The 23917-nt window shown below is 46.9% G+C and overlaps 1 pseudogene; it reads right to left on the bottom strand.

Annotated features, from left to right (window-relative positions):
• LOC141201659 (cingulin-like) overlaps positions 1-23917 on the bottom strand; it is a 120135-nt pseudogene that overhangs the window by 5713 nt on the left and 90505 nt on the right.

Raw genomic sequence — 23917 nt, 5'->3', positions numbered from 1 at the left:
GAGTCTCTGGACAGGCAGGTGGTCACAGCACGTGACGGCGGAGCCTCCAGGTAGGCTAGCAGGCAGGTAGCAGATGTGCGCTCCCAGGTGAGCGGGCAGACGGATCCATAGACAGACTGGCAGGGCTGGTAGGCAGACTGTCGGACCGCAGGAATAGCAGCAGATAGACAAGAGTCAGGCAGGTATCAGACAGGAAACTGGCAGGTAACTGGCAGGTAACTGGCAGGTAACTGGAAACGGGACCTGGGGGCTGAAGCAGAGTGATGAACTGTGCTACAACATTGCTCGGGCACCTCCATTTTGGAGTAGGTGCCTTATATATGGTGAAGTCCTCCGGCCATTGGCCGGGGACTCTTTAGGACGGCGCGCGCGGCCCCTTTAAGAGAGGGGGAGCGCGCGCTGTAAGCACCGTGGCCGGGAAGCACCGCGCGCTGCCAGCAGAGCGGGAGGAAGACGCCGGGCACGGAGCGGAGAGGTGAGGGGAACAGCGTCCCTGCCTAGCAGGAGGCAGGGACGCCGACGCTACACTGTCCCAACTAACAGACACACTTGAATAGTCCAAGGTCAGCTTTTCCAGCGCACTCTTCAAATTGCTGTATTCGGATTGGTCAACTGGAAACATTCCTGGAACAGAAAGTTAAAAGAAACCATTAGGGTATGTTCCCACAATATTCTGAAGTGGATTCTGCTCCAAAAACCACATTTAGGGGATGTTCACACTGAGTTTTTTGACTGCTTCAGAAAACGAAGGGGCCGATTCATCCAGCAGTTTACGTTCGTTTTCTAGTGTAAAATTGCTTAAAATTTTGTGGGTTTTTTCTCCCATCTAGGACCACTTTGCCAAGTTTTTGAACGGTGGTCAGAACTCAACTGGGAGTGGGTATGGCCACTCAATAAATGCACATAAAAAAATCCACATCAAAATAATGTGTGTGAACTTACCCCAAGCCTGGAATCTGCCAGATAAAGCACCCCATAATATGAACATAATGCACAGCAATGTCAAAGCAACATGGCTGTGCACATCTTCTGTCTTATGTCTTTTAACCACTTTAGGATTCGGAAACTGAAGTGGTTAAAATAAGGAACAGGTTCATTCTTTGAGCGTTTTCGCTAGGAAGCCGTCTGCTCTCTATAGTTACCAGTATAAAGTGAAAAAGCTGCAAAGCCGCTGGAAAGGACACCTCAGGAAAACAACCGTCGAGGTCTTCCTGAAGCGGCTTTGTCTGGAAAATCTCGGTGGCGGTGCCGAAATCTAAGAGAAGCCGTGTGCACATAGCTTAAAATGGTTTTCCAAAAACTCAGGAAACAGCAGGAAAGGTGTTCAATTCAAAATCCCTATTCTCTCCTCTTTGTTCCACCCTTGGCTCCATCACTATTGCTCCAGTAGTCCGCACTGGTCTCCGCTTACTTCCTGCAGACTTTCCGTACATCATTCATGTGTCTAAGGTACTGGCATCAGCAGTGAAGCCGACATCTCCAGCATATGACCTTTAAGGCTCCCGATTATCTTAAAGAGTAACCCTCATTTTAATTGTTATTTCATGAATCAATAGTACACATGAAATTAAACAACTTTATAATTTTCTTCATTCTCTGCCAAAATGTATCATTCATTATGAAATTCTGAGGTAAAATCTGTATTCAGTGAAGACACTTTCCCATTACTGAGATAGGAGATGGCAGCTGCTACTGATACAATTCTATGTGGGCAGGAAGAGGGAGGAGCTTGAGACAGCTTTTCCCCCTTATCAGTAGCAGCTGCCATCTCCTATCTCAGTAATGGGAAAGTCTGTGTTCACTGAATACAAATTTAAAACCTCAGAATTGAGACTTGATGATGACTGATCAATTTTAGCAAATAAAGAAGCAAATTTCTTTGATAAGATATATTACAAAGTTTCTTATTTTCATGTAAACTATTCATTTATGAAATAAAAATTAAAACGATGGATACACTTTAACCCCTTTACCGCCGAGGGTGGTTTGCACGTTAATGACCAGGCCAATTTTTACAATTCTGACCACTGTCACTTTATGAGGTAATTACTCTGGAACACTTCAACGGATCCCCCTGATGCTGAGATTGTTTTTTCATGACATATTGTACTTCATGATAGTAGTAAAATTTCTTCGACATAACTTGCGTTTATTTGTGAAAGAAATAGAATTAGACTTACCGGTAATTCGGTTTCTAATAACCCACCAAGACAGCACCAAAGGAGGATGTCACCCTCCCTAATAGGGACAGGAAACACAAAGAGGTGAAATAGCCCCTCCCTCATCCTCCCTCCAGTGTTTTTATAAAGGACCACACAAGTATGGATGCTTCAAATTATATTTATTCAAATTAAATGATTGGCTAACCAAGCCTGGGAGGGAATTACCAGTGCTGTCGTGGTGGGTTATTAGAAACCAAATTACCAGTAAGTCTAATTCTATTTTCTCCAATAACCTCCCACGACAGCACCATAGGAGAAGTACCAAAGACTCATGTTTAGGGAGGGACAATGGCCTGAAGCACTTTCCGCCGAAAGGCCAAGTCTTTAATGGACATTAAATTAAGTTTGTAATGCTTGGTGAAGGTATGAACCGAGGACCATGTAGCTGCTCTACATATCTGCTCGAGGGAAGCGCTAGCCTTCTCTGTCCAGGAGACAGACATGGCTCTAGTAGAGTGTGCTTTCAGCTTCTCTGGTGGTGAGAGATCTTGGATCTGATATGATTCTATAATTGCTTTCTTGATCCAAGTGGCGATGGTAACCTTTGAGACCTTCTTCCCTCTGTTCTGACCAAATGGCTGAATAAAGAGGTTCTGATCCTTCCTCGAGGCCTCTGTTTTTTGGAGGTAGTGAAGAACAACCCTCCTTACGTCCAAAGTATGGTATTCTTCTTCCCTTTTATTTTTTGGGTCTTGACAGAAGGAAGGAAGAATTATCTCTTGAGACCTATGAAAGTCTGAGACTACCTTTGGCAAGAAAGATGTGTCCAGTTGTAGAATAATCCTATCATCCAGGATTCTCAGATATGGGTCATTCACTGAGAAGGCTTGGATTTCTCCCACTCTCCTGGCAGTGGTAATCGCTACTAGAAATATTGTTTTCCAGGCTAATTTATCCAGCTCTATTGAGGCCAAAGGTTCAAACGGTGGTAGTGTCAGACCTTTAAGGACGATATTAAGATCCCAGGAGGGAACGTGGTTAATTATTCTGGGGCGCAGGCGATTAGCTGCTGTCATGAACCTTTTTACCCATCGGGGTTCGGCTAGGCTCTTGTCGAAATAAATACTCAGTGCTGCGATCTGAACCTTGAGGATGCTAGGTCTAAGGTCCTTCTCCAGCCCTTCTTGTAGAAAATCCAAGATCTGGGTCATGTCAGGATGCCGAAGATCTGGTATATTTGGTTTATACCATGTTAGGAAGGTCTTCCATATCTTGCTGTATATGGAGTTTGTGATTTGTTTCCTACTTTTTTGTAGGGTGTGAATTACTCTTTCTGAGAGTCCTTTGGCCTTCAGGATTGTGAACTCAGAAGCCAGGCCGCTAGATGGAGGTTCTCTGGATCTGGATGGAGTATTGGACCCTGATGGACAGGGGTTCTTGATTGCTGGCAGAATGAGGGGTCCCTCTATGCTTAAACTGTTTAGTGCACAGAACCAGCTCCTTTTGGGCCAAAGCGGGGCTGTCAAAATTATCTTGACCTCCTCGGTCCTTACTTTCTGTAAGGTCTTGGCTAGCAATGGAATTGGGGGAAAAGCGTAAGCCAGATGGAAACGCCACGGGTGAGAGAATGCATCTATCCCCAGGCATACGTCGTCTGGATCTAGGGAGAAGTATTTTTGGTGTTCTTGCGTCTTGCAAAGAGGTCCACCTCCGGACGACCCCATTGTCTGGTCAGCATGTGAAAAATGTCTGAGTCCAGCTCCCATCCCCCCGGATGGATATTCCTTCTGCTCAGAAAATCGGCCTGGATGTTGTCTGAGCCTTTTATGTGCAGACCTGATAAGGAACGAAGATGTCCTTCTGCCCAGAAGAATATTCTTGCCGAGATACTTTTTAGATTCTCGTACCTTGTACTCCCTTGATGGGACAGGTGAGCTACGGTAGTCATGTTGTCTGAATAGACTTTTACGTGTTTGCCCGTAATGATTGGAGCCGACATTTTGAGTGCCTCCTCCACCGCCTTTAACTCGTGGAAGTTGGAGGATCTCCTGCTGGTCTCTCCTGTCCAGACCCCTTGGAAGGGGGTTTGAGCCACGACGGCTCCCCATCCTGTCTTGCTGGTGTGACGCCCAGCTGCACTTGGTATCACAGATCCTGGAAGAGTGCATTGATTGATTCCTCCACAAGAGGCCCCCATAAACATTCACACATCTGCACCTTCCACCTCAGACCACCAGAGGGAGCCCGTTACGGATATAAATAGGGAAGGTGGAGCCAGGCAGTTCAGTCTGGAGTGCACAGAGAGTGATTCAGCAGTTCCTCTGGAGAGTTCAGCAAGTACAGGTCTGAATACAGAGTCGAGCTCAGGTCAGATGTAGATCAGAATAGTGAGCTTTAGGTGTGCCGGCGCCATAAGATCGGTGAAGCGCGGCAAGCTGCCATTAATGTGTATAGCCTAGTGAGGGCCCGAGTTGGCCAAAGGTGAGTGGAGAGTTAGTACATAGGGGGCAGAGGAGCTTAACTAGCTCCCCCGAAGCTGTTACCGGACACTGGGTCCGAGCTTACCGGGATCTCTATGACCCAGTAAGGCATAACCGGAATCCCTTCCCTATTTATATCCCTAACAGGCTCCCTCTGGTGGTCTGAGGTGAAAGGTGGAGATGTGTGAATGTTTATGGGGGCCTCTTGTGGAGGAATCCATCAATGCACTCTTCCAGGATCTGTGATACCAAGTGCAGCTGGGCGTCACATTCCATCCCCTGGGCTGGTCACTGGTGTCTACCGTGACTGTTATCAGAGGGAACTGAGATCATGGAACCCCTGTTCCTAGGTTTTTTGGGCTGAGCCACCATGATAGGGATGTCTTCACATAATGAGGGATCATGATCATCCTGTTTAGGGAGTCTGGGGATCCGTCCCACTGTGCAAGAATATGGGTTTGCAACACCCTGGTGTGAGCCTGAGCCCAGGCTACGGATTGGATGTAGGCTGTCATGGAGCTGAGGGTTGACATGGCAGACCTTAGGGACACTCTGTTCAGGGCCTTCAGATTCGATATCTTGGATCTCAAAAGTATCTGTTTGTCTTTCGTTAGGAAGGAGGTTTGTCTGGCGGAGTCTAGTAGAACACCCAGAAATGTTTTTTCTGTGGCAGGGACCAGGTCTGACTTTTGATGATTTATCAACCACCCTAGGGTGGTCAGGATTAGGATTCTTCTCTGCAGATCTTCCTGGAGTGATTCCACCGAGGGATATACTAGTAAGAAGTCGTCAAGGTAGGGAATGATGCAGATTTTTTCTTTTCTGATTGAAGCCACTGCCTCTGACATAATTTTGGTGAATATTCTTGGTGCTGAGGATATCCCGAACGGCAATACATTGAATTGAAAATGCAGCGTTTGATCCTCTTGAACCACCGCAAACCGTGATAGTATGCGTCCTGTAAGTCGATGGTTGCCATCACATATCCTTGTCCTATCAAGGGAACTGCTGATCTGATGGACTCCATTTTGAATCTTCGGTAGATGATGTATTGGTTTAAGGGTTTCAGATTTATTATTATTCTGTAGGTGCCGTTTGGTTTCTTTATCATAAACAGGCGTGAATAGTGGCCTGTGTGTCTTTCTGTTTTTGGGACTGGTGAAATAGCCCCCAAGGATAGTATGTCTTTTAGGCCTGACATCATTGCGATTCTTAATCTCGGGGAGGTTAGACGAGTTATCCTTACTTTTCTTGGAGGATATGAGGAGAATTCGATCTTTACCCCTTCTTGAATTACCTTCAAGACCCATTGATTGGAGCAGATCTTTTGCCACTGGGGAAGGTATTTCATGATTTGTCCCCCCACTGCTCTGGCGTCACCGCTTCTGTTGTCGCTGTCCTTTTGGGAAAAAAATATTCCTATCTTTCCCCCCTTTGGGGTAGCTCCACCGACCAGACTTGCCGTTCCCCCTGTACTGGGGATTCTGTTCCCGAGGGGGGCGAAAGGGGGTCTTCTTGTATTGTCTGGGTTCAGGCAGGGATTTCTTTTTATCAGTCGCCTTCTCCAGGAGAGGGTCAAGGGCCTGGCCAAACATATATTCTCCCCTGAAGGGAATGGAACAAAGTTTTGTTTTAGAAGCCACGTCACCGCTCCACGATTTCAGCCATAGTGCTCGCCTTGTGGAGTTCGATAGGACTGCTGCCCTGGCGTTACCCTCACAGATTCCGCTGAAGCATCCGCCAGGAAGTCAGTGGCTTTCTGCAGTAAAGGTAGGGAAGCTTGTATCTCCTCTCTGGATGTGCTGGTTGAGCCATCTTGACATGGACCGTGCAACACACGTGGAGACTGTTTGTGTCCAGAAGGACTGCTGATGTTTCCCAGGATTTTCTGAGAAGGCTGTCCATCTTGCGGTCCAGAGGATCCTTTAGTTGCGATGAGTCTTCGAATGGCAATACTGTCTTTTTAGCGACTCTTGTCACCTGAATATCGACCTTAGGTATCTCGGTCCAACCTTTTGAGGTTTCTTCATCTACGGGAAACCTGTCTTTCAATTCCGCTGGTGTATTCAGTCGTCTTTCAGGATTTTCCCATTCGTCCAGGATTAGATCCTGAATGTTTATATGTATCGGGAACACCATCTTTTTCTTTGAGCGGAGACCACCGAACATCTCTTCCTGGACTGATCTAGAGGGCTTCTCTTCTTCCACTTCCATCGTTCTTCTTACTGCCAAGAGGAGGTCTTCCATAAATTCCATTGATATAAAAAAAGAATAAAAGGGGAGACAAGGGGTGCAGAGTCTAAGTGTAGATGAATATGTGCATTTGCCACAACAATATTTGTTTTTTGCACTCACCCTTTAGATGTCTTGTATTTTCACTCAAATGATCCGTATAGTGGATCAGCTCTTTGCAATCCTCTGGTCTGCAGCACAAATGCGGGAAGTATGTCAGCCCTGGTATAAGGCTTGCATGTTGGATATTGTAGTGGAGAGAAGATTTCCCTTTTTCAGCGCTTCCAGAGGATAAGGATCGTTACAGATGAATTCTTTTTCTCAAAATCAGATTTATTCGGACACTATATTAAGAACAAACAACGCGTTTCTGCCAGCAACGGCCTTCATCAGGTATAATATGCACTTGTAAGGACTTTAAGGGAAGACAATCTTTATAGACTGGTTACTCTTAAGATGTCGTGTTTTTTTTTTTTTTCCCTTTCCTTGACTTGGTTGAATTGATTAGGATTGACACCGCACCCCAATTAAGTTAGGAGAGTGGGTAGTTGTTCAACATTACATTCTAACACCATTCTGTGTACTAGAATGGTATATTTTTTGATATTAGAATGAACATATATACAGTTATATGAAAAAGTTTGGGCACCCCTATTAATGTTTTATAAAAATTAGTGTTTTTGCAACAGCTATTTAAGTTTGATATATGTAATAACTGTTGGACACAGTAATGTTTCTGCCTTGAAATGAGGTTTATTGTACTAACAGAAAATGTGCAATCTGCATTCAAACAAAATTTGACAGGTGCATAAGTATGGGCACCTCACCAGAAAAGTGACATTAATATTTAGTAGATCCTCCTTTTGCAAAAATAACAGCCTCTAGTCGCTTCCTGTAGCTTTTAATGATTTCCTGGATCCTGGATGAAGGTATTTTTGACCATTCCTCTTTACAAAACAATTCCAGTTCAGTTAAGTTTGATGGTCGCCAAGCATGGACAGCCCTCTTCAAATGATCCCACAGATGTTCAATGATATTCAGGTCTGGGGACAGGGATGGCCATTCCAGAACATTGTAATTGTTCCTCTGCATGAATGCCTGAGTAGATTTGGAGCGGTGTTTTGGATCATTGTCTTGCTGAAAGATCCATCCCCTGCGTAACTTCAACTTTGTCACTGATTCTTGAACATTATTGTCAAGAATCTGCTGATACTGAGTGGACAACCATGTACGACCTATTTTGCCTGTATTTTCTCTGAGTTCACTCAGGGAGATTACATTTCCTATTGTCAGGGATTTTTTTGGAACAAATTTACAACCATTTTTTAAATGAGTCCACTAAGGGCTCATTTAGATGCGGGCAGAAGTCATGTGGTTTATGCAAATTCATGATAAATAATAACAAGTCTGTCATAAGTAATGAGGGTCAAGTATTTAATCTTAAGACTTTCATGAACTGTGCTACTGACCACTGGGTTTATATCATTTTTTGCACGATATGCGGAAAACAATATGTGGGATCTACAAGCCGCAGTGTAAGAAAAAGACTGTCGGAGCACATTTATGACATTAACAATGTCACTACCCGCAGTCTTTCGGGGGCTTCCAAACATTTTTTGAATGAACACAAGGGGGATTTAAGTAGCCTGCGAGTAAATGCTTTGGAATTTGTTTCTGCTCCACGGTGAGGTGGAGATAGCTTTAAATTACTCCAGATGACTGAAGCTCGATGGATTCTAAAACTAAATACCAGATACCCAGCAGGACTAAATCTAAGACATGAATTGATGTATCTATATTAAAAAAGTTGGAACAAATTGAGGAATTTATTAAATACATTTTTTATTTTTTTTATTTTTTGTGATCAATCTAGGGGACTCTATAATCAATAGTATACAAAACAAAGCATGCTAATTACGTTTTGTAATAATTTCCAGCCATTCTCATATGGTTTTAAAATAGAGATATTATTTTATTTTTTGGGGGGAAAAGTATGCCCTTGAAATCAAATGTTAGAACAATAATTTTTAGAAAATAGGTAATGATATCATTAGAAGCTCTTATTGTTACATATATATTTAAATAGTGCATCAATTGTTTATTCAATGAATTCATATATATAAAAAACTTGGATAAAAAGTGATCAAATAATTAGTGCATTACTAAGTGACAGTTCACATTGTAATATGTTTGTAGAGGATGGATGTAGTATAGGGTTATACTAGTGTTTAGATCACTGCTAGCTTTGAATTAGTGAGCTAATATCACAGCTGATTTTGGTGGGTGTTACCCTTGGCAGCTTCCCTTGACTGTTTTCCTTGAAAAGTGCAACATTTATTCAGTACTTTATGCTATGACTAAGGGTCAAATATGATCCGAAACGCGTAAGCTTACACATGCTTTTATCTCTGTTGGAATTGTATTTTTTAACAATGGATTAAATAAAGGCTTTTTCTAATTTTTCTACATCGTGTGCTGGAAAACTATTTTTTACTTTCACTGAGGATTTTTCTCCCAGATGGGGATGGACTAATTCCGAGCACCGAGATCATGGAAAGGAGGACTGGCAGGCTGGGCCAGGTGAGCTGAAGATCTTTTTCTTACTTGCTGAATAACACAGACACTACTCAATACAGCAGGGTTGAGAGGTATTTTGTGGGACAAAATTACAGCATTTTTGAAAGACACCATTCACTTTACTGTGCAAGATATAGAAAACAAGGGCAATGAATTCTAAATAAAGTGAAATGGTACAGAAGAAAAAAACAAACATTTTACTGCTTTCAAAAAATTCTAAACTTTGCAAACAAATTGTTTGGCTTGTGTTTCAATTTTCTAAGACCCGTTTTTAACCCCTTAATAACATCTGACGTACTAATACGCGTCTGTGCCCTGGGACTTAAGAGCCAGACCCGTATTAGTACGTCATGGCGATCGCGCGCGCACACAGGCTGTGCGGGCGCGATCGCCGCCGGGTGTCAGCTGATTGTCACAGCTGACACCCGGTACTATGTGCAAGGAGCGGTCCTGCACCGCTCCCAGCATATTAACCCCCGCGATGCTGCGATCGAAGTCGATCGCGGCATTGCGGGGGCAAGGGGAGGTGATCGGCGATACTCACCTCCTCTTCCGGCTTCCAGCGCAGTCTGCAAAGGCTTCCCGGGTGTTGCCATGACGACCGGATGTCGTCATGACAACATCCGGGTCACCAGAGAGCAGGAAGATTGCTTGGGCATGCGCAGTGCATCTCCAAGCAATCTTCACACTTTGCACTTCTGACAGCCTTCATGGCATAGGGATGGTGCTTCATTCCTGTGCCGGCTCAATTTGTTAGCGGATATCATGTTGCATTTGGAGAGTCCCTGTGTGCCCAAACATTGGAGCTCCCCCACAAGTGACCCCATTTTGGAAACTAGACCCCCCAAGGCACCTATCTAGATGCATAGTGAGCACTTGGAACCCCTAGGTGCTTCACAAATTGATTCACAAAAATGAAAAAGTGTTTTTTTTTTCACTTTTTCATTTTTACGAATCAATTTGTGAAGCACCTGGGGGTTCCAAGTGCTCACTATGCATCTAGAAAGGTGCCTTGGGGGGTCTAGTTTCCAAAATGGGGTCACTTGTGGGGGAGCTCCAAAGTTTGGGCACAGAGGGGCTCTCCAAACGCAATGTGGTGTCCGCTAATTATTCAAGCAAATTTTACAATCAAAAAGTCAAATGGCGCTCCTTCTCTTCCGAGCCCTGCCGTGCGCCCAAACAGTGTTTTTTCCCCAAATATTGGGTATCTGCGTGCCCAGGGGAAATTGCACAACAAATTTTGGGGTCCATTTTTTCTTGTTACCCCTGTGAAAATAAAAAAAATTGGGTCTAAAGTAACATTTTTGTGAAAAAAGTTAAATGTTCATTTTTTTCTTCCACATTCAAAAAATTCCTGTGAAGCACCTGAAGGGTTAATAAAGTTCTTGAATGTGGTTTTGAGCACCTTGAGGGGTGCAGTTTTTAGAGTGGTGTCACTTTTGGGTATTTTCTGTCAAAAAGACCTCTCCAAGTCACTTCAAATATGATGTGGTCCCTAAAAAAATGGTTTTGTAAATTTTGTTGGAAAAATGAGAAATCGCTGGTCAACTTTTAACCCTTATAGCTCCCTAACAAAAAAAAATTTTGGCTCCAAAATTGTGCTGATGTAAAGTAGACATGTGGGAAATGTTATTTATTAACTCTTTTGTGTGATATATCGCTCTGATTTCAGGGCTTAAAAATTCAAATTTTGAAAATTGCAAAATTTTCAAAATTTTCGCCAAATTTCCGTTTTTTTCACAAATAAACACAAGTGATATCGAAGAATTTTTTCCACAATCATGAAGTACAATATGTCATGAAAAAACAATCTCAGAATCAGGGGGATCCGTTGAAGCGTTCCAGAGTAATTACCTCATAAAGTGACAGTGGTCAGAATTGTAAAAATTGGCCCGGTCATTAACGTGCAAACCACCCGCGGGGCTTAAGGGGTTAATACTTACCATTTTGGGGAACAACTTTTTGATTGCTCCATCAAATGAATAGTCGTTACTTACCGGTAACGGGATTTTTCAGAGACCATGACAGCAGCAAGAGAGAGGGGATCCGCCCACCAAGGAGAGGAAACCTACAGGCTTAAAAGGGCGCCACCTCTCTCCCGCCTCAGTTTGGATTACAGAGCATTGAGAGGACCGCCGGATTAATGAACACAGCAAACAATCACAAAATTGCCATACCACACGACACCTATTGAGTGTGAGATTATAATTAATAAAAGGGGAGTGCTCCCACAAACGTGAAGGGAGGGAATGTAAGGGTGGTGTCATGATCTCCGAAAAATCCCATTACCGGTAAGTAACTTACGATTTTATCGGTCGACCATGACAGCACCACGAGAGAATTACAGAGATGAAGTAATCTATTGAAGGACCACAGCCTGGAACACTCTTCTCCTAAAGGTGAGGTCAGCCGATATACCCATATCTAACCTATATAGTGTCTATGGAATGGAGAGGGACAGGACCAGGTAGCAGCCCTACATATGTCTTCTGTCAAGACACCTGTCTTCTCAGCCCAGGAGGTCGCCACAGCCTGGGTGAAATGAGCCTTCAGCCCTTCTGGTACTTCCTCGCCGCTAGATGTATATGCTAGAGAAATGGCCTCCCTATTCCATCTAGCTATGGTGGACTTCGTGACTTAAGACTGTTTCCTAGCCCCTTGGTAGGATATAAACAACGAGTTATCTTTTCTAAAGCTTTTGGTGACTGAAAGGTACCTAACCACACATCTCCTCACTTCTAACGTATGTAGCTCCACCTCTTTCTGGTTACTAGGATTTGGACAAAAGGAGGGTAGGAGGACTTCATGAAGTCTGTGGAAACGAGTGGCTACCTTAGGGAGAGAGAATGATTTTGAGACCAGATCCTGCCTATCATCCAGAATTTTAGTAAACGGCGAGGCCAGAGACAGGGCCTGGATGTCACTAATGCTCCTGGCCGAGGTTAAAGCTATTAACAAAGTGGTCTTAAGGGAGAGGGATTTAAGGGTTGCTGACTATTGGCTCAAAGGGCGAGCTAGTCAAGGCCTTTAGAACCAAATTTAAATCCCATCGAACCAAGCTGCTTTTAATAGATCTAGTTCTAAAAGCTGCCTTAATGAACCGACAAACCCAGTAGTTACCCGCTAGATCACAGCTATATAGGGCACCCAAGGCAGAAACCTGAACTCTAAGGATGCTGGTGGATAACCTTAGTTCATGACCTTTTTGTCAAAACTCCAAGATGTTTCCTATTGGCGCCCCCCATCAACCACAAAACCAGAGAAAGACAAAAACTTTCTCCAAGTTCTGGCATAAATTTGGGTTGCAACAGGTTTTCTGCTGTGCATCAGGATGGTTTCTAGACCTTGGGAAAAACCTTTCCGATTTAGCAGTGTCCTTTCAAGTTCCACCCCGTCAAGTGGAGGCCAGTTGCTTGAGGATGGAATATCGGACCCTGGAGAAAGAGATACGGAATCTCTGGAAGAACCCAAGGATCGGAGATGGACATGCTCCTTAGGCATGAGAACCAGGGCCTCCTGGGCCAAAAGGGTGCGATCAGCAGAACCCTGGCCTTGTCCTCCCTGATCTTTCTTATGACCATGAGAAGAAGAGCCAACCGGGGTGGGGGAGGCATACGCCAGGCTGAAATCCCAATGTATCATGAGAGCGTCCACAGCTAGAAGATTTAGGGAACACAAGATCTTTGTCTTCCGATTTAGTTTTGTGGCAAACAGATCTACCTGACAGGAGGCTATTTGGGTAAAAATTCATTGATTTAGTTCCCATTCCCCTTGCATCAGAGGATAGCAGCTTAGGAAATCTGCTCTGGTGTTTTCTTTTCCCCTTATATGGAGGGCCATCAGGGAAAGGAGGTGACTTTCTGTAATCTGGAAGAGATGATCTGTCCCTCTCATCAGCTATCTTGACCATGTACCCCCCTGGTGGTTCACATATGCTACCGCAACTAGGTTATCCAAGAGGATCTTTACATTCTGGCCCTGAAGGAAAGGTAAGAAATTATTCACCGCCTTGTCTACCGCCAGAAGTTCTTTTGCATTGGAGGAGAGACCCTTTTCGATATCTGACCAGGTCCCCTGGGCTACCATGTCTCCCAGATGGGCTCCCAACCCTCTGGGACTCGCATCTGCGGTAATTGTTCTAGTGACCATAAGTACACAAGGAACCCCTCGAGATAGGTTAGGCTCATCCTGCCACCACTATAAAGATTTTACTGACCGGGGTGATAAGGACATCTTCCCTTCCAAGTGCCCCTTAAGAGAAACTTCATTAATTAGCAGATCCCACTGTAGAACCCTGGAATGGTATTGTGCTCACAGAACCCCTGGGAAGCACGATGTCAGGGTACCCAACAGGTACAATGCACCTCTAAGGGACCTGACAGAATTTGCTATGGCTTTCTTCACCTGGCCCCTCATTTATTGCATTTTAGCTTCCGGTAGGTAGCAGTCTTGAGATTCATAATCCCCAAAAAGTGCTGAACTGTCGAGTAATCTGGATCGTGTGCTCGCGATTCAGGACGAAATCCGTGACACAGTGATGGCAGGATGAGATATTGCGTGATCGCCCCGGTGTCGTCTGAGGAATCCCTGACGCTGCGCATTAAAAAGATTATTGCACAGTGACAAGATCCTGCTGAGCAACTGAGAGTTGGAATTGACAACCGACACATGCGCAGAGTAGCAAGGACTAGCCCAGCCCCTGAAACATGCATCACTGATGACGCTTCATTCAGGGTGCGGAAAGAGGCAGCAGCAGTGACCGCAGCCTCTGCTTCCTGATCGCGTCCGTCTTCATATCCCAGGATGCACTGGGGATTTTCAAACTAAATCTTATCAAACAGGATGTTAGTAAAAAAAACAAATATATACACACACACACATACAAACACACCTCAGTTAGATAAATTCAGATTAACTTTTAATTAAAGTATATTAGAAAAGCAATTAGATTATTAAATTAAATAGAGATTTAGAATTAAATCAGTGTTGGTTTCAGACAACCCCTTTAAATTGTTAATTGAAATAAAAACAGTTCCCCGTTGTATTAATAAGGCAGTGATTCCAACTGTATTACCACTGGGAGACCCCCAACTCACACTCCTATTTCCCGAGTGCCTTCCATGCCAAGCTTGGTTATGGAGGCTTTGGATTACCATCCATACTGTTCAGCACAGATCATGCTTCTGTAGCACCCTGAGGATTCGGCTGCTACAGGGGTATTGCACCTCAACCCAGAGGTGTGATATTCCACTCCCGGGTAAGGATGGAGTGTGGAACTGAGCTCGGTAGGCTGCATGCACTACACACATCCCATTTCCGAGGAACAGACCAACGGTACTCCCACTTAGAAATGTGCAGGTACGACCGAGTCTGTTCCTGGCTGGAGTGGGAGGGGGGTGGTACATCCCAAGTAGTGTAGGGGCAGATAGGGGGAGCAGCCTGGGTAAAGATAGGAGCTCATTGGGTGCTGGTCACCTGAGCTCACACATAGAGGGTGTATATAAGGTGGGCACCATCGAAGATCAGGGTCAGTCTGTCAGAGTCAGGAAGAGGAGCAGAGCAGCCCCAGAGAGAGAGAGAGAGGAGAAAGCAAGAAAGACCCAGAGGGGGGAACAGAAAAGGAACTCTGAGAACCCAAAGTCCATCAGCGGGTGAAGAGTTGGCAAAAGGGTACCGGATCCCAAGCTGGTGGGGGCAAAAGCACACCCTAGCCAGAGACCGGAGGCCGTGGGCAGTGTCTGCCACGGCCACCCACCACATCCACCCCGAAGGCATACCACGTGGAGGGTCAGGGAACCCAAGGCCAAGGGTCTCCCAACAGAAGGCCCGAGGGAGCTGGACCTGGGTGGATCACTAGTGGGGACGGCCAGAGGAAAGGACAGAAGGAGAGCTCAGGGTCACGCTCCGGACTTGCTTGGGGGTTGGCTGGATCCAGGACCTGGTGGACGCAGCACGGCTCGGGTGGTCACTTGAAGCTGGAGTGACCGGAACATCAGCAGTGAGTAAATACCCTAAACTGCACAACCCGACTCTGTCTTCATTTTACATCTACGCTGCACCACCACAACCCCCATCCTCTGCACCTGACCCCCTGAGGCTATACCCCACCCGTTGGGGGTTATACCATCAAAAGCTGCACCTACACCATCAGCCTCAGCGGACCCTGCTGCAGCGGCGGCCATAGTGACCGCAATACAACGGGTGGCGTAGTCGACATTAAGAACTTAATAACATCTGTAGGACTGCCACATACAACTGAGTTTGACACCCTGGGCACGGACCGGGTCACAGCCACTCGGAAGACTACAACTCCCATCTGATCCGGCTCCGGGTATTCCCTTAAAGAATATGGCCCAGGGGGCGCGTCAACTTTGGCGTAGTCGGCAGGATTACGTGCCCGCAACACCCGGGTACTGCGTGCCTGAAGAAAAGTGCGAGTTTACCTCAAAAAGAAGTCTCCTGCTGGTTCCGGAGGGTCCATGCCATCGGACCCCATCACCAGTCGATTCCCGCCGGTTGTCCGCCATTAACAGCGTTTTCCCGCCATCTGCAGAGTTTCCCGCCACTGGGAAGCGATTCCCGCCATTTCCAAAGGTTTCCCGCCTTGGAAGAGCGGACGCCATTATGGGCGTGCCAGAGGGTGGTGAGAGGCCGCCTCCCATCGTGGGCCAGGACCGAAAATGGCGCCAAAAGTGGAAACCGCCCCCACCAACAGAGACTGTGATGCTAGAGGTGTCTGTCAGCGTGAAAGAACAGCCCCTGGAGCTGACAGTCACCAAGTGGCCCCGGGACCGCCCTCGAGGGGGGAGGAGACGAAAGGAGAGAACAAAGATGGGTGCCGCCTGGAGCAGTCTAGAGCGAGCGCACCCGGAGGCAAGAAGCCTGGAGAAGAATATCGGAGGAGCTTACCCGGAGATGGCGAGAAAGCAGAGCAGCACCGGCCCGTTGGCCAGGAGCCTGCTAGAAACAGAGGAGGGAGAGCAGAGCAGCACCGGCCCGCTGGCCAGGAGCCTGCTGGAGACAACTGAAGGAGAGCAGAGCAGCACCGACCCGTTGGTCAGGAGCCTGCTGGAAGCAACGACCCCACTAGGCCTAGTGGAGGTCCTAGCACAGCTCCCCCGAGATCGGGAGTGTGCGCAGACCGCTCTGGAGGGCCTCGCAAGGAGGATGGCCCGGGTGCAGCGAGAGAAGTTGGCGGAGTGGAGCCGTGAGATGGCCCAGCAGACCGAGACCCGTCAGCGGAGCACGCCACCCAAGACGAGGAGACCGACCGCCTCTGAGGATGGCGCGGGAGGATTGAAGGCCGGAGACGGCGCCGAGAAGGGAGCCGAACGAGTGGAGGCAGGTAAAGGGGACGTCTATACCCCAAACCGGGAAACCGCGTACCTGCCCCAGCTCCCCGTCGCAGAGCCCGAAGTCTATCCTGCCGTGCCCGTCGCTGCATCGTCACCGCCGCAGACTAGGCCTCAAACGGGAGCCGCGACCCCTGTGACGTCACACGCCTCGACCCCGGGCGTGACCAAGCAGGAAGTACCACCAGCCTGGTCGCAAGGCCTAGTACCCCCGGGCGCCGCAATACCAACAGCGCCCCCTACCTCCGCGGAGCCCCCGGCCTGGTCGCAGGGCCAAGTAGCCCAGGGCGCCGCCGTCCTTACGGTGCCCTTCACCTTCCAGATACCCCAGGCCTGGCCGCAAGGCCCGGGCAACCCGGGCGCTAACACCACCGCGCCCATAAGACCTAAAGTGCCGCATCTGGGAGAGGACCTGTACGCCCAGCATACGTGCCCGGATGGGCAGCCATTTATATGGCCACCGGAGTTCCACCATCCGCGACTCCGGAGAGAGAGACCCCTGGATGAACCCCTGATCCCGGCTCCAAAGCCCGTAAAGAGGATCTCGCCCCCGCTAGCGGAAGCGCAGTTTGAGTGGGACCCCACCGGAGAAGATCTCATGGGGTTCACTCAAGAGACTCGGGCAGCTGCAGCGGAGCGTGCTGAGTGCTGCCGCCAACAGCTCGAGGACTTTGAGAGGGAGCGGAGAGAGAGGCGGGTCCGGGAACAGCAAGCTCAAGTAAGGAGCGCAGAGCAGAAGAGCCGGGCCAGGAGAGACCCCCGTGCAGCGCATAGTCCCCGCACCACCGGGACTGTGATAAAGTTTAATATGCAGCATGGGTGGGGCTTCATCCGAGACCACCGCACCCTAGGCGACGTCTTCGTGACCAGGAGAGACGTTGAGTCCCACCTACCGGAGGGACACAGAGGTCGTGACCTTTACATCGGGGACGAGGTCACCTTCACCCGGCACAAGTGTGCCAAAGGACCCTACGCCCTCCATGTGCATCGTCTGACGGAGGAAGAGCTGCGGTGTGAGGAGGAAGAACAAGAGGACCCGGACGGGTCTGAACCAGAACCTGGAACCAATCACAAAGAAAGAGCAGGAGGACGCCGTCGTTGAGTACAGTAGTATAGAGACTGTATATAGTTGCCCGTCGGGGCACAGTGAACCGTTGCTGCTAATATAGTCCCCGTTGGGACCAGAGAACTGAACTGTTAACCCGTGTGTCCCTATTCCCACTGACCGAGGACTGAGAGCGGTCATCCCTTTCCTAATACCTGGCCGAGGACTGAGAGTGGCCATATCCCCTTGTATATAGTTGCGCTTCCTAAAGCGCCCCCTACCGGTTTTATAGAAAACCATGTTTCTTCAAGAGACTGTCGCACTTTACCCGGTCACAAGTTGCACAGTGACCGGAGGAGCTAGAAGCAAGAAACGACTACGAGAAAGTTTTATATGAAAAGTTTTATGATGTTTTATATGTTTTATATGTTTATGTTTATGAAAAAAAATGTATGTTTTGGATGTTGTTTATATCTTACAGCCCGAGGACGTGCTGTGATTTACCAGGGGGGAATGTAGCACCCTGAGGATTCGGCTGCTACAGGGGTATTGCACCTCAACCCAGAGGTGTGATATTCCACTCCCGGGTAAGGATGGAGTGTGGAACTGAGCTCGGTAGGCTGCATGCACTACACACATCCCATTTCCGAGGAACAGACCAACGGTACTCCCACTTAGAAATGTGCAGGTACGACCGAGTCTGTTCCTGGCTGGAGTGGGAGGGGGGTGGTACATCCCAAGTAGTGTAGGGGCAGATAGGGGGAGCAGCCTGGGTAAAGATAGGAGCTCATTGGGTGCTGGTCACCTGAGCTCACACATAGAGGGTGTATATAAGGTGGGCACCATCGAAGATCAGGGTCAGTCTGTCAGAGTCAGGAAGAGGAGCAGAGCAGCCCCAGAGAGAGAGAGAGAGGAGAAAGCAAGAAAGACCCAGAGGGGGGAACAGAAAAGGAACTCTGAGAACCCAAAGTCCATCAGCGGGTGAAGAGTTGGCAAAAGGGTACCGGATCCCAAGCTGGTGGGGGCAAAAGCACACCCTAGCCAGAGACCGGAGGCCGTGGGCAGTGTCTGCCACGGCCACCCACCACATCCACCCCGAAGGCATACCACGTGGAGGGTCAGGGAACCCAAGGCCAAGGGTCTCCCAACAGAAGGCCCGAGGGAGCTGGACCTGGGTGGATCACTAGTGGGGACGGCCAGAGGAAAGGACAGAAGGAGAGCTCAGGGTCACGCTCCGGACTTGCTTGGGGGTTGGCTGGATCCAGGACCTGGTGGACGCAGCACGGCTCGGGTGGTCACTTGAAGCTGGAGTGACCGGAACATCAGCAGTGAGTAAATACCCTAAACTGCACAACCCGACTCTGTCTTCATTTTACATCTACGCTGCACCACCACAACCCCCATCCTCTGCACCTGACCCCCTGAGGCTATACCCCACCCGTTGGGGGTTATACCATCAAAAGCTGCACCTACACCATCAGCCTCAGCGGACCCTGCTGCAGCGGCGGCCATAGTGACCGCAATACAACGGGTGGCGTAGTCGACATTAAGAACTTAATAACATCTGTAGGACTGCCACATACAACTGAGTTTGACACCCTGGGCACGGACCGGGTCACAGCCACTCGGAAGGCTACAACTCCCATCTGATCCGGCTCCGGGTATTCCCTTAAAGAATATGGCCCAGGGGGCGCGTCACTTCTTACAGTGGTGGCCAAAAGTATTGGCACCCCAGCAATTCTGTCAGATAATACTCAGTTTCTACCTGAAAATGATTGCAATCACAAATTCTTTGGCATTATTATCTTCATTTCATTTGCTTGCAAGGAAAAAACACAAAAGAGAATGAAGCAAAAATCAAATCATTGATCATTTCACACAAAACTCCAAAAATGGGCCAGACAAAAGTATTGGCACCCTCAGCCTAATACTTGGTTGCTCAACCTTTAGCCAAAATAACTGCGAACAACCGCTTCTGGTAACCATCAATGAGTTTCTTACAATGCTCTGCTGGAATTGTAGACCATTCTTCTTTGGCAAACTGCTCCAGGTCCCTGATATTTGAAGGGTGCCTTCTCCAAACTGCCATTTTGAGATCTCTCCACAGGTGTTCTATGAGATTCAGGTCTGGACTCATTGCTGGCCACCTTAGAAGTCTCCAGTGCTTTCTCTCAAACCATTTTATAGTGCTTTTGGAAGTGTGTTTTGGGTCATTGTCCTGCTGGAAGACCCATGACCTCTGAGGGAGACCAAGCTTTCTCACACTGGGCCCTACATTATGCTGCAAAATTTGTTGGTAGTCTTCAGACTTCATAATGCCATGCACACTGTCAAGCAGTCCAGTGCCAGAGGCAGCAAAGCAACTCCAAAACATCAGGGAACCTCCTCCATGTTTGACTGTAGAGACCGTGTTCTTTTCTTTGAATGCCTCTTTTTTTTCCCTGTACACTCTATGTTGATGCTTTTTCCCAAAAAGCTCTACTTTTGTCTCATCTGACCAGAGAACATTCTTCCAAAACGTTTTAGGCTTTCTCAGGTAAGTTTTGGCAAACTCTAGCCTGGTGTTTTTATGTCTCGGGGTAAGAAGTGGGGTCTTCCTGGGTATCCTACCATACAGTCCCTTTTCATTCAGACGCCGACGGATAGTACGGGTTGACACTGTTGTACCCTCGGACTGCAGGGCAGCTTGAACTTGTTTGGATGTTAGTCGAGGTTCTTTATCCACCATCCGCACAATCTTGCGTTGAAATCTCTCGTCAATTTTTCTTTTCCGTCCACATCTAGGGAGGTTAGCCACAGTGCCATGGGCTTTAAACTTCTTGATGACACTGCGCACGGAAGACACAGGAACATTCAGGTCTTTGGAGATGGACTTGTAGCCTTGAGATTGCTCATGCTTCCTCACAATTTGGTTTCTCAAGTCCTCAGACAGTTCTTTGGTCTTCTTTATTTTCTCCATGCTCAATGTGGTACACACAAGGACACAGGACAGAGGTTGAGTCAACTTTAATCCATGTTAACTGGCTGCAAGTGTGATTTAGTTATTGACAACACCTGTTAGGTGACACAGGTAAGTTACAGGTGCTGTTAATTATATGAATTAGAGAAGCATCACATGATTTTTCAAACAGTGCCAATACTTTTGTCCACCCCCTTTTTTAGGTTTGGTGTGGAATTTTATCCAATTTGGCTTTAGGACAATCCTTTTTGTGTTTTTTTCATTGAAGACAAATTAAATGAAGATAATAATACCAAAGAATTTGTGATTGCAATCATTTTCAGGAAGAAACTGAGCATTATCTGACAGAATTGCAGGGGTGCCAATACTTTTGGCCACCACTGTATACAAGTCATTACCCTAGAAAGGATGTTCCTTAACATATTTCCCAGGAAAATCCATTTTGGTTTTGTTTTTGTATGTTTTATTGTGAGTCCTTAAAAGTGGCGTAATACTCTGACAACGTTGTTGACATCAGTGACCTGGGAGTCAGAAATGCTTCCAGAGGCCTTCCCCATGCTGTTCCCATGTCATTTGAGCACTGTTCCCATCGATTTGGGCAATTTTTAGGCCCTCTGCAGACCGCCTGGGGGAACCGCCTGAAAAATGCTCAAGTTTCCCATAGACTTTCATTGAGCACGTTTCTCGGGTCGAGCAGCCGAGTATTCCAATTTGCTCGTCCCGAGCAATGAGTACCCGAGCATTTTAGTGCTCGCTTATCACTAGATATCAGGTTCGGTGAGGTAGATCTGTGTGACATCGGCATAGAGGTCATACTGAAAGCCATGAGACTCTATGAGTTGTCCAATGCCGAAGGTGTAGATGGAGAAGAGCAGGGGTCCCAGAAATGTTCCTTAGGGGACACCGACAGATAGGAGGCGGGATGAGGAGGTGGTGTGTGAGTGGGAGACACTAATGTCCTGTATGTCTATGAAGAGATCCAAAATAGGGCCAAGTCTGTGATGCCGAGAGATGAGAGAGTCTGTAGAGGTATCCATCACAACCACATTGCCACCTTTGTCGGACGGCTTTATGGTTATGATTTGATCCTTTTCAAGTCTGCGTAGTGAATCCATTTCACCTCTTGCAAAGTTATGTTATTCCCAATGATTAGTTTTTGTCAGTTGTATGATGTCCTCCGTAACCAAATGAAGGAAGACATCTATGGAACTTAAGTCTCCGGTAGGATGTGGCAGTCTAGAAATTTTATTTTTAAGGTCCGTGAAGGGACCAATGTATTCGGGTTCACCTCATCAAGATGATATAGCAACCTCACGCCTTGTAAAAGGTTATTGGGCATTCCCAAGTTGTCACACTCCTTTCTATCCTCCCTAAGGAAGTGCTCTTTTCATTTCAAACGTCTGATGAATAGATGCAGGACTTTTATTATTTCAAATTTGTCAATATCAGTGGTGTGGATAAAACTTAAACCTATACTCAGTACGCACATTTCATCAGTAGTGAGGGGCATTGATGATAGATTGATGACCTGTGTTGTTAAACGGGATTCCGCTGGTTGGATCGGCTCCTGAGCAGGTAGTTCAGATCTAAAAACTCCCTCTCTGCGGGGTTCTCCTGTTATTTCCTCTCCCCTGATATCCACCCCTTCCTTTTAATTTTCCCTTTTGGGTTTTCGATTTTGTATCAGTATGTGAGACCTCTGTTTCAGAGGAGGATAAGTCTATCTCAGGAATATAATTCTGTCTGGTAAGCGCCACTGAATATTCCTTGTTTTCCCTGAATTCTTCAAGGTAATAAAGAACTTGTGTTTACACTCTTTTAGGTGGTATTGGTACCTTTCTACCTTGTTCTGTAACTGTGTTTCTTTTCTTGCGAAGTCCAGTTCTGACGAGAATTTTTTAGTTACCTCTATTTGCTCCTTAAGGGCTTCCTTTTTAGGGTGCCAGTAGGGAATAATTGACACTTCCTTCCTCGTTTTTCCCAAATAATGAAGGCTGGTGGTATCACCCTACTAGGCTAGCACATGTAGGGTATCCATGCATGTGTATCTGTATCATTTTTTGATCATAATGGTAAGCTGAGGTTCCAATCTCGTTCTTGATCTACACCATCCTTACGTAAGTAATACACACTGTACATAACAGTAAAATATCTTTGCCCAATCATTTTCTTGTTCTATACCGCAACCTCTGAGATCATCTGCCTCTTTAGAGTACCACTGTGTGTTTATAAAAATATCAGAGTATATCCCATTTGTTTACAGTGATCCGTGACCATGTGTCTTCTTGGGGGATTGAAGGAGCAATAAAAAATATGTGTCCCTTAATGTGGATCTCCATTTTCCAGCTGCAACCCATATAGCAGGGCATGCGTCTGAAGTATACCTGTTTATGCCACATGGCAACATGCCTGATGAGCAGCATACAGGAGGTTACAACCCTCTTACATGGTATCTTCGAGACTGGGAGGCAAGGACGAGGAGTGTGACACCTGGACACTGTTACCATGGGGCGGCGCCTTAGGCGTCGCTTCCGGAACCAGTGAGTTCCAGCAGCCATGTCCTGCGTTCCACAGACCGGAAGTGAGGTCTTCGGACCGGAAATGCGTCACACGCTGTGGACGAAGCCACCGCAGCGAAGTGTTGCTTTAAAATGGAAACAGTGTGGTGAGTGCCTATACTGCAACATTGAACAAGTTATCCTACAAACGTGTCTGTAACGATATTACTGTGGTACACGATCGGAATAAGTTCCTCCCCTGATGAATCAATGTGTTTGAGGAAACGCGTAGGGAGAATAGAGGAAAAAGAGATCAACACCTATGAATGAACTAGGGAACCGGCATAGTATATCCTCAACTTGGGTGAGATTTTTCCCTTTTTTTCCTACGGTTGGTGAATAATTACAGGTGTGCACACACTTACACCAATACCGCATTATTGTGCATACAGGGTGACAGTGGTATGTTGAGATCATAGCCCTATGTCACTGCATGTACAGTATGTACCTGCATCTATAAGAGTGTTATCCCCCCTTTCCCAAAGTGGACAGGTTTATAGATGATGTCTGACTGATATATGCTAATTATTGTCATCCTACCTAAATACCTGA

This window comes from Phyllobates terribilis, unplaced genomic scaffold (assembly GCF_046119375.1).
Source record: "Phyllobates terribilis strain yellow unplaced genomic scaffold, ASM4611937v1 Scaffold_122__1_contigs__length_5177241, whole genome shotgun sequence".
In the NCBI taxonomy this organism is placed as follows: Eukaryota; Metazoa; Chordata; class Amphibia; order Anura; family Dendrobatidae; genus Phyllobates; species Phyllobates terribilis.
This window is presented reverse-complemented; position numbering and strand designations above follow the sequence as displayed.